General features: G+C 40.0%; 1 pseudogene; it reads right to left on the bottom strand.

Moving 5' to 3' along the window:
• Positions 1 to 6,715: 6,715 nt before the first annotated feature.
• LOC140515833 (CCR4-NOT transcription complex subunit 7 pseudogene) lies at positions 6,716 to 7,297 on the bottom strand (annotated as a pseudogene).
• Positions 7,298 to 8,767: the final 1,470 nt, after the last annotated feature.

The raw sequence follows: 8,767 nt of genomic DNA on the forward strand, positions 1-8,767 counted from the left end.
GGAGGAGGCTCTCTCAAAATTACATGCCTTATTGCTTTCCTGTCTACATGCTTAACTCCCTTCCACCTGGATACCTGGAAAATTAGTGTTTCTACATGTTTGTTGTAAGTGGAATTCCTCCAGCAACTTTCTGTTCTCAGCCTCCGAGTCTAGGTAGTTGCTTGTTTTCAATGCTATGTCACGTAGCTGTCTCATATCTGTCTCTACTTGTCTGCCTTCTTTTCCCGACATAATGGAACATAATTGCATCAGAAGGGACTCTGGGGTTTCTGGCATGTTCACTGTGTCCCCATACTTCCGTGGTGATCAAAATGTGTTCCACATGAAGACCATCCAGGTATTTCCCTCCCCACTCCCTGCCTATCTCCTACTCCCTTGGCATTTCTTTGGCATTCTGTCAAAATGCCAATTGTTAAATCTGGAAATCCCCTGGAATGGGAACCATGTACATGTCCCAGAACCAAGGAGTGTTCCTTCTGATACCAAAGGAAGTGGCCAAGGATCTCCAGACTAATGATATGTAGTAGTTGAATCAATTGTTGTTAATACTTACAAGACAAGGGCAATCTTCAGTCTGACACAGTGGCAAGACCATTCAATTGATTCCTCCAAAAGACTTCTAACATCCTCCTGGCAATTATAGAAAACAGAAAAAGGGAGGAGAACCTAAAGAGTGCATGTACTGATTGGTGAATAATTTTGATGTTTCGCTTAGTTATGGGCTTGGCATTAAGCCAATGTTATGTCCAAACATATGTGTGTGTGTGTGTTAATCGTGTACCAGTCACCTATGGGCAACAATAACCTCGTTATAAGTTCCATTGGTCATAATATCTTGAGTCATGACTCATTGTTTAAGTGATAATTAGTAACAAAGTTATGAATTTTTTGGAGGGGGGGAAGGCAAGGCAATTGGGTTTGAGTGACTTGCTTAAGGTTACACAGTTAGTAAGTGTCAGGTGTCTGAGGCCAGATGTGAGCTCAGGTCCTCCTGACTGACTCAAGAGATGGTTCTCTATTCACTGAGCTTCTTAGCTGCCCCTAAGTTATGATTATTTTAATAAGTCACCATGTTTGGGTTTCCATCTTTCACAGAGTATAAGTTTTTATGGGTTTTCACTTACTAGTGTATTTCATGGTTTTTCCCCAATTTGGACCCAAAATCAGTTATTTTCTCAGGGAGAGGGGAGGGGGATAGAATTGAGAGGGAGGGATAGAATTGGGAAATCAAAATGCAAAAAAATAAGGTTTAAAAATTTTTATATGTAATTGGAGAAAACAATAAAATAATTTTTAAAAAAACCTTTTAAAGTAAAACTTTAACTCCACCCCCTCCTTCACCAAAAAAAGATTAAGTACCTTTAGGGCAGGGACTTCCTTTTCTCTTTTTATATTAGTAGTGCTTCCCATGGTGCCTGATACACTATAGGTGCTTAACAAATGTTTATTAACTGATCAATTATCATTTTCTGTAACTTCATTATTCATTGTTTCTGTAACACCTGACTTAACTTTTTCCTTCTTTAGAATTTTGTTGCTTAAAGCTCCATTTGGATCTGTGTCTGTTTTTATTGGTCCTTGAATCAATGACTATTTTTATAGTGTGAAGGTTTTTTAAAGCATGTAGTAAATATTTTTGCCTCTTTACAATTGTTTGCAAGGTGTTTTAGTCAGTTTTTTTAAGATTCATATACTGCTGAGAAATATGTCTATTTTTGCAGTTACATTTAGAAAATGCTGTAAGTCTTAGCAAGTAATTTTTCTTCAGTGAGGAAGGACCACATATAGAAACTGCATGGCAATACAATACACATGCACACAATGAACAAGCATCTTTATCTTCTTTTAAAGGTCTTCGTCACTCTTCATTTTTTAAACCTCTTATGACTTTATAATAGATCTTTTAATCTTTTTTTAATGAAACTAGCAAAGGCATGATGTAATTTCTTGTCATTTGATTTAGCACAAAGCAGACCTATGGTGACTCTTTCTTTTTGGAATTTACAGTAATGAATTTGACTTGCAGAAGCACATAGAATAAAATAAGACCACATAGAAGGGAGTAGGGGACAAGAAGTGGATGAAGGGAAATATTCTGTAGTGGAATTGCAGGCTTATGCTCCTTGGATATCATCTCCTTGACGGATTGTACTAAGCTAGTCAAAGCTAGCAAGTTCCAGGACTTGATAGTCTGCTGAAGGAAATAAAGCTGTCTGAAACTTTTCATCAGTATCCAAAACAATGGGAGCACCAATTCAGAAGAGACTGATATTGAGTGTGTTTGGAAGATGAAATACTAGAAACAGGAGTTCTAGGCTAAACTTTCCAGTAGTTTATCTTTTCCTTTTGCATTAGATTTGCTTACTCAACAATTTTTGGCAAATAAATTCACTCCATTCCAGTGCACAGGACAAGGGAAGGCTGAGCAGAACTGAGACAGGATCCATTTTCAAGTGAAAAGCAAGAAAACCCCAGAATCAAAAGAGTAGAGATGAGCTGTTTCAAAGGGCAAAACTGATGGTCCACAATCTGAAATATCAAAAATTCTTGCAGCCTGGAAGGGACTGACATGAAACAGAGGATAGAGTTATAAACTGCATATGTGTTAATTTAGAAATGGGAGGAAAGTGACCGATCCAAATAACACCAAGTGGATATGTTAGCCAAAAGATTTAAATGTGGGGAAGGTGGTGGAACCATGATGGTGGAGTAGAAAGATGCACATTCGCTAGCTCTTACCCCACAACCCATAAAATACCTGCAAAGAAGAACTCTCAACAAACTCTAGAGCAGCAGAAGGCACAGAACAATGGAGTGGAGGAGATTTCTATCCTAGAGTGACCTGAAAGACTGGCAGGAAAGGTCTGTTGCACACCAGATGGGGAGCAGAGCCCAGCCCTGCCTTGGTCACATGGCACTGAAAGGAACAGATCCAAGCAGGCTTCAGGGACAGAATCTCCAGCGGCAGCACAAATCCCTCAACCCACAGGAGCCAAAAGTCAGGGAGAGGGTCTTTTTGGCTGGCCGAGAAGGGAGCAGGGTGTCCCCATAACTCGGGCATCCTCAGGTGGCAGTAGTAAAGGCAGCAGTGGACAGGGGCTCCCAAAGCAGGCAGTAGCCCACATCCATAGTTGAAGGTCTTATCATAAATCCCTGAGGGAACTGAACCCTGTGTGGTGGCCCTGCCTCCTCCTGAGCAGCTGATCTTAATCTCACACTGAATAGTAGCCTTGCCCCTGCCTAAAGTCCCTGAGGCTTTGGAGCAGTTCATCTGAATCTCAGCCCCTAAGTGCTGGCTTGGTGGTACTGGAGGAGAGGTGCTTGTGGAGAGGAAACTCAGAAGTCAAGTAACTGGCTGGAAAATGCCCAAAAAAGGGGAGAATAAGACTATGGAAGGTTACTTTCTTGGGGAACAGATGCCTCCTCCCATCCTTTCAGATGAGGAAGAACAGGGCATATTGTCAGAGGATGTCAAGGCCTCTGCCTCCAGGGCCTCCAAAGGGAACTTAAACTAGGCTCAGGCAATAGCAGACTTTAAAAAACAAGTTAGTAGCTTACCAAAGGAGAAACAAAAAAAATGCTGAGGAAAACAACAGCTTTAAAAAGAGGCTAACTCAATTGGAAAAAGAGGTCCAAAAAGTCAATGAGGAGAAAGAGGTTTTACAAAACACAATTAGCCAAATGGAAGAGAATTTTCAAAATCTCACTGAACAAAATAATTCATTGAAAGAGAGAATTGAGTTCAGGGAAATGAATGACTGTGGGTTAAACCAAGAAGTTAGTAAACAAAACCAAAAATTTGAAAAAAATAGAAGATAATGTGAAACATCTCATTCGAAAAACAACTGACCTGGAATATAGATCCAGGAGAAATAATTTAAAAATAATGGAACTACCTGAAAGCCATGATCAAAGAAAGAGCGTAGACATTATCTTCCATGAAATTATCAAGGAAAACTGCCCTGATGTTCTAGAATTAGAGGGGAAAATACATATTGAGAGAATCCACCAGTCACCTCCTGAAAGAGATCCAAACAGAGAAACTCATAGGAATATTGTGGCCAAATTTCAGAGTTAACAGATCAAGGAGAAAATGCTGCAAGCAACTAGAAAGAAACAATTTGAGTATTGTGGAAATACAGTCAGGAGAACACAGGATCTGGCAGCTTCAGTATTAAGGGATGGAAGATCTTAGAATGGGATATTTCAGAGGTCAAAGAAACTGGGATTGAAACCAAGAATCACCTACCCAACAAATGTGAGTGCAATACTTCAAGGAAATAAATGGTCATTCAATGATACAGAGCACTTTCAATCATTCATATTGAGGAAAATACCAGATCTGGATAGAAAATTTGACTTCCCAAGACAAGAATCAAGAGAAGCATGAAAAGGTAAACAGGAAAGAAAAATCACAAAAGACTCTCTAAAACTGTACTGTTTACATTACTACATGTCAAGAAAATATTTATAACTCTTGAATCTTTTCTCAGTATTTGGGTAGATGGAGAGATTGTACATACACACACACACATACATATATATAGGTAGAGAAAGGAGTGTTGAATAAGAAGAGATGATATCCACACACAAAAATAAAATAAAATAAATAAAATAAAATAAATAATAATTAATAATAAAATAAATAAAATAAAAATTAAGTGTTGAAGGAGGAAAATACAGGGAAGAGAAAGGGAGAAATGGAATGGGGCAGGCTATAACTCATAAAAGAGATAAGAAAAATCTTGTTCAATGGAGGAGAAAAGGGAGAAGGGGAGAGGGGAAAAATGAAGCTACTCTCTCCACATGTGGCTGAAGGAGGGAATAACATGTTCACTAAATTTGATATGAAAATTTATATCACACCACAGGAAAGTAGTAGAGGAGGCAACAAGTTGAGCAAAGGGAATGTTAGAAGGGAGGGCAAATGGGAGAAGGGAGTCACTAGAAATAAACACTTTTGAGAAGGGACAAGGTCAATTGTGGGGGGAAAATAAGGGGAGATACAGTAGGACACACGGCAATATAATTCGTATTACACAACATGATTATTATGGAAGTCTTCTGCAAAACAACACTTTTAGTCTGTATTGAATTGCTTGCCTTCTCAGTGGGGCTGGGGAAGGAGGGGGAGTGAGAGAAGTTGAAATTCAAAGTATTAGCAACGAATGTTGAGAATTTTTATCGCATATAATGAGGAAATAATAAATACAGGGCATTTGGGGCATAGAAATTTATCTTGTCCTACAAGAAAAAAGAGAAGATGGAGATAAGGAAAGGGTGGGGTGTGATAGACGGGAGGGCACATTGAGGGAAGGAGTCATCAGAATGCAAGGTATTAGGAAGCGGGGGTAGGGGAGTGATGGGCAGAAAAATTGGACATGTTACAAAGTGAGGTAAAAGCAATTAGTATTAAAACAATTGACTGAATTAATTACTGAGAGTAAATCAATGACATCTTTAGTTAGGAGAAAGAATTTCAGTCTAAATTTCTTAGAGGAAGCTAACCTTGGGTAAAATTTGGCACTGATAGAAAAGTTAAGGTTTTAATTGTAAATTTGATTTTATAATTGCTATTTAATCAGGAATTAGAACATGCATAGAAATGCATGTAAGTCACTTAAGACTTACCTCAAAAGACATTCCTTAGCCAAAGTGAAATTATAATCGTATTTGAAACCTGGTTATTGGAACTTGCCATTTTTAGATGTTATGGGACTATTAAGTGACTATTCTTCTGAGTCTAACTCCAGGTATGGATAGCAAGAAAGGTGGTCTGAGCCTCCAATCCATGATGCCAGTAAGCCTAGAAGATGCTGGTATGAACTGCAAAAGGTGATCTCAAGGGAAGGGTGGGAGAGCAGCTGTTCAGCCTGGACTGGGGCAGGATTCTCCTGACTCAATTTCCCCACTGACACCTGGCAGACTTTAAGCTTGACTGAATGCAAGTGGACAATCTAATCCTGCCTGGAACTGACATGAAGTTGGGGAGATATTGTATCCCTTCAATGTCCCTCCTCTTGGTGGCAATTTCCTGTAGTCAAAAGGTTTGTAAGCCTAATAACAGATCTATTAAATTATAGATTATTGGTAGGGGAACATCAGAGGTTAAGTCTAAAATTAAGCTATTAGGCATAGGACTTTAGACCAACAACAATAAGTTAGGGTTCTTTAATTCTTAGTAATACTGTAGAGACAATTAGGTCAAGAGCTCGAGAAGTTAGCAACATATATATTATTTGTGTCTCAGTTGGTTAATGTTTTAAAAAAATTCTTTTGTAGTCCATATTGTAAATGCTTTAAAAACAAATATCACCTGACAAAAAAAAGATTTAGAATTTTTCCGTCTGCCATACATATTTTCTCACAGATAGCTTAGTTAACAGCCAAGTTTAACTTCAAAATTTCTTTATCAGGATCTGCAGTCGAATTTGTCCTCATCATGACTGAAAGACAAAAGAGAAAATGGTCTGACAAGGCAAGCAAAAAAGACATTGTACAAAGGACTGATTAAAAGAGTTTCTACAACTTTCCAGTCAGTCCAGCTTGCTTGCCTTCTCATGTTTACGTCTGAGTCCCCCTAGTGGTTTATCTGCACTGGCAATGAATCATTCAAGGATTTAACTGGAGATACTACTTATATACAGGCATGTGTATAGCTGCAAATAAAGCCTTATTTTGCTTTTCTCATCGTGACTGCTTGCTGGTTTTTTCTCTATGTGCGTTCCTTTTGATTATGAGACTGGGCATAACATGAGCCCAAACTAAAGCCAGGCAAGGGACCACAATATTTACGATGACCAATGTGATCTTTAAAGGACTTTTCCTTCACTTTTAAAAAGGCAATTTCCCTGAGTAAGGAATCAGTTACTGCCTGGTGCCGTACTCCAATCCACTCCAACTCTAGCTGCTCATCCATCTCCTGAGCTACACCCTTGAGATGTTTTGCATCTCTTCCTTAAATACTTTACATCATGGATGACAAGAACAGAGCTCTCAGAGGATCTCAAAGAAGCCCAGATTTTCAGGCAAGTGAACGTTGATTAGGAATTTGATGAAATAATCAGTAATAATGGCTGTGAAAGGAAAGCAGCTTAACTCCTTCACAGAACACTATTTCTATCGTCATAAGAAATTTTGCAAAATGTGATGTCTCAATTCCTTCTTCTTCTTGTCTAGGCTCGCATATTATTAGTAGCTTTCTAGAGTTCTGCACTTAGACATTCACCCTTAAATTACATTTAAAATTAAAGTGTCTTGTTGAGGTTCCTGCAGGACATTCCCCTTGCTCATTCATTAATGTCAAGTCAATGTACTCGGCTTCTTGTTAGTTTGTACCAACAATCAGCATTCCTTCACAATTCAGCGCCTGTGACCCTGTTCATAGCAATATAATTATACCGGATAATGGGGCACATTTTCTCCTCCTCAGCAAGGTTGCACACTCCAATTTCAGCAATACTTGGGCTATGCGGTACAGAGGCTACTGGCAGGGTGGGCAAAAGCAAGAGTTTAGTGTCCACCAAGCATCAATCAGTATGTACTGGATGAAAGAGTAATTTCCTAAAATACATTGACTTCCATATTTTTTACTTAGGCCCGGGCTACTACAGCCCTTATGCCTCCTTCTTACCGTATTGGAGGGGGAGGACATGCCCCCTGCTGGCTTCCTGGAGGACACAAATAGAGCAGCCACCTGACACTGCTCCTTCCATTCCCTGCCCTTGTATTCCTCCTCACCTATGCCAGCAATGCCTCTGCCATGACCCTCAGGACCATGCTCCTCTCCTACATACCTTCGAATCCTTGACCCATTTCCCTTTTCCTGATATGCAGCTCAGAAGGGGCAGTGAGTAGACCCATTGGTCTCATGGCAGGGACTTGGCAGGACACAGATCACAGGTAGACAGGCTGTGTCTGAGGACGGGAGCAAGTGAGTTCCACTCCCCAAACTTGGTGCCATATGCTGCCATTGTCCCTCCTAGGTAACTCAGACCACCCAGCCAAGAATATTGCAAGGACTGCCTGTACCTGTCCTCCTCCTGATGCTGGGAGAGGATGGATGGGAATGTGCTCAGAGAAACTTCCATGCTCTGCATAGAGGCTTGATTAGGGTTTATCATTACACTTTCTAGGGATTCTATATCACTGTGTGCTTACACAGGGTGTCACTGCTTTTCGTACACCAGCAAACCTACCATAGGGGCTACATTGGTGCTTACAGGCTTATCCAGAAGCACCTTCACATTTTCATGTCTTCGTGCAAAATCCCCCCAAACAACTAAGAAGATCCCAGGAGCCAGCAGCGCTGCCTACAGGCATTCTGTCCAAGAAAAACTTGATCAAAGGGTAAACATTTGTGCCAAAGCCACAGAGAACTACTCATATGCCCCATATTCCCTTCTCTGGACACTAGGGCTGCACCTCTAAGACTTAAATGAGATCACTTACGTCATAAAGTATTTTGGAAACTTTAAATCATGAAATGAGTCGTAATATTTAGGGGTAGGAGATGGGGTAGGGGTATATTGCAAAAAATTGTAACGAGTCCCAATCCAGGCCAGGTGTCAGGAGAAAGTTTCTAACAACGAGAGCTGCCCTAAGGTAAGTTGGACTCCCTTGAAATGATATTTGAACCTTCCTTGGTGTTCTTCCAGCAGAGGCTGCATGACCACTTTTCAAGCAAGTTATTGGTGGAATTCCTTTTAAGGAGAGGGTTGAATTTGATGGATTCTCATGTCCCTTCCAGCTCTCACACTGTGGATTC

Source organism: Notamacropus eugenii, chromosome X, assembly GCF_028372415.1.
Source record: "Notamacropus eugenii isolate mMacEug1 chromosome X, mMacEug1.pri_v2, whole genome shotgun sequence".
NCBI classification, from domain to species: domain Eukaryota; kingdom Metazoa; phylum Chordata; class Mammalia; order Diprotodontia; family Macropodidae; genus Notamacropus; species Notamacropus eugenii.